This window comes from Sinocyclocheilus anshuiensis, unplaced genomic scaffold (genome assembly GCF_001515605.1).
Source record: "Sinocyclocheilus anshuiensis isolate Anshui unplaced genomic scaffold, SAMN03320099.WGS_v1.1 scaffold3295, whole genome shotgun sequence".
NCBI lineage: Eukaryota > Metazoa > Chordata > Actinopteri > Cypriniformes > Cyprinidae > Sinocyclocheilus > Sinocyclocheilus anshuiensis.
In genome coordinates, this window is record NW_015546191.1 from 82,120 (window position 1) to 83,674 (window position 1,555).

General features: G+C 46.5%; 1 protein-coding gene across 1 annotated transcript in view; it reads left to right on the forward strand.

The window, feature by feature from the left end:
* Nucleotides 1-1,555, forward strand: part of mre11a (MRE11 homolog A, double strand break repair nuclease) — a 99,907-nt gene that overhangs the window by 60,919 nt on the left and 37,433 nt on the right. The window lies entirely within an intron of this gene.

Genomic DNA, 1,555 nt, shown 5'->3' on the forward strand with positions numbered 1-1,555 from the left:
GCATGGTGTTTTGCATATGAAACTCGATTGGGTGTTCAAGAGAAGAATCTTCAAGATTCTTATAATACTAATGTGTTGCATAGGTATCAACATATAATATACACTCTCATTTAGATCATGAAAATACGAATTCATAAATACCAAACATGGTATAGGTGAGGTTATTACTAGTGATCTATCATGAGCATGCATAAAACATATACAATATACAAAACCATATACAAGACAGTAGTAATAATACACAATGACCTGGGGATATGCATGATAGGAAGGTCATAGAAAAATTTGTCTATGAGTTAATGAAAAAAGTTGTTTCCTATTGCAGTATGTGTCTGTTTTAGAGAGAATTGAGTTGGGGGGAAGATTCTCTCTACATACTTTTAGGTCGTAAAGTTTATCTGATCTGGCTGAATTGTCCTGGTTGCCATGGTAACCAGGGGCCTGGTGTCGTTCACAGACATCCTGGCACCTAGTATGTTTATTGGGTGAGGGGTCTGTGACTATTTGATAATCTAATGAATAATTGATTTGTTAAATCTAATGAAAAATGGTGTGTCTGATTGGTCCATATGCTACATAATTACCCCCTTTCGAACGTTGTTTTCCGTCCAATAGACAACAGCGAGCGACATCAAAGGTGCAGAACAATCGGGACACGCACCTGCACTCACAGCTTGGAGACAGTGGTGGCTCTCGGGCTGCTGGTTGCCTCCAGGAGTGGTTGTGGTGCCATGGTGGATGCTGTCAAGTGGTGTGCTGTGTGTAGCTTGAATGTCACTAGAAATCTGATGTTTGCAGCGTCGCTTTGCTCTTGTGGCGGCACCGACTTGAGCTTGCCTGAGTTGTGTTGGTAGAGGGTTCGCAGTTGGGCATGTGGGCCCGTTGCTCCATCCAAAGTTGTCTGGCTGCTTCTGGGGTGTAGACTGGTTTTAAGGGATGCTCCTCCCTTGGAGGGGTCTGATGCTGTGTTGCGTCAGGCAAGGAGTCAGAAGTTTGTCCTTCTCAGTACTCCTTAGTTGAGTTTTGTTCAAGGAGCTCTTTTGCAAGTGTCAGCAGCGCCTGTAACCCAGAAGTACCATAATGCCTAAATGGTGACTTACAATAGGATGGAGGTTTCGGAGGAAAAGGCTCTTGAAGCTGGTTTCCTCCTCCATCCTAGGGTAATTGCGAGCTCCGAAGTAAGCTCGTCGAAGTCTGTGGAAGTAAGCATGGGGAGTTTCATGCCGGCCCTGTTTGGTGTCTAGGGCAGCGATCAGTCCGTGGTCAGACTCTGGGTCTGAGAATTCCTTTATGATAGCTTGTTTAAGCTGCCAGTGAGGCTGCAGGATCAGTTCCTTTGATGTCCTCAGGATCTCTGCAGTATTTAGATTGTCAGATGTATTGTCACTGGCCAGCTCATTTGGGTCTGTGGGGTCACACGGTGGGTGTGTCTGCAGTGATCCTCTGGAAAGGTCCCTGCCCCACCCCCTTGTGGCTGCTGGTTGGTGACGTGTGAACAGTGGGCCCCCTCGCAGGTTCGGACTCTTGCCTGAGGGGGTCTGGGCCTGCTTGCCAG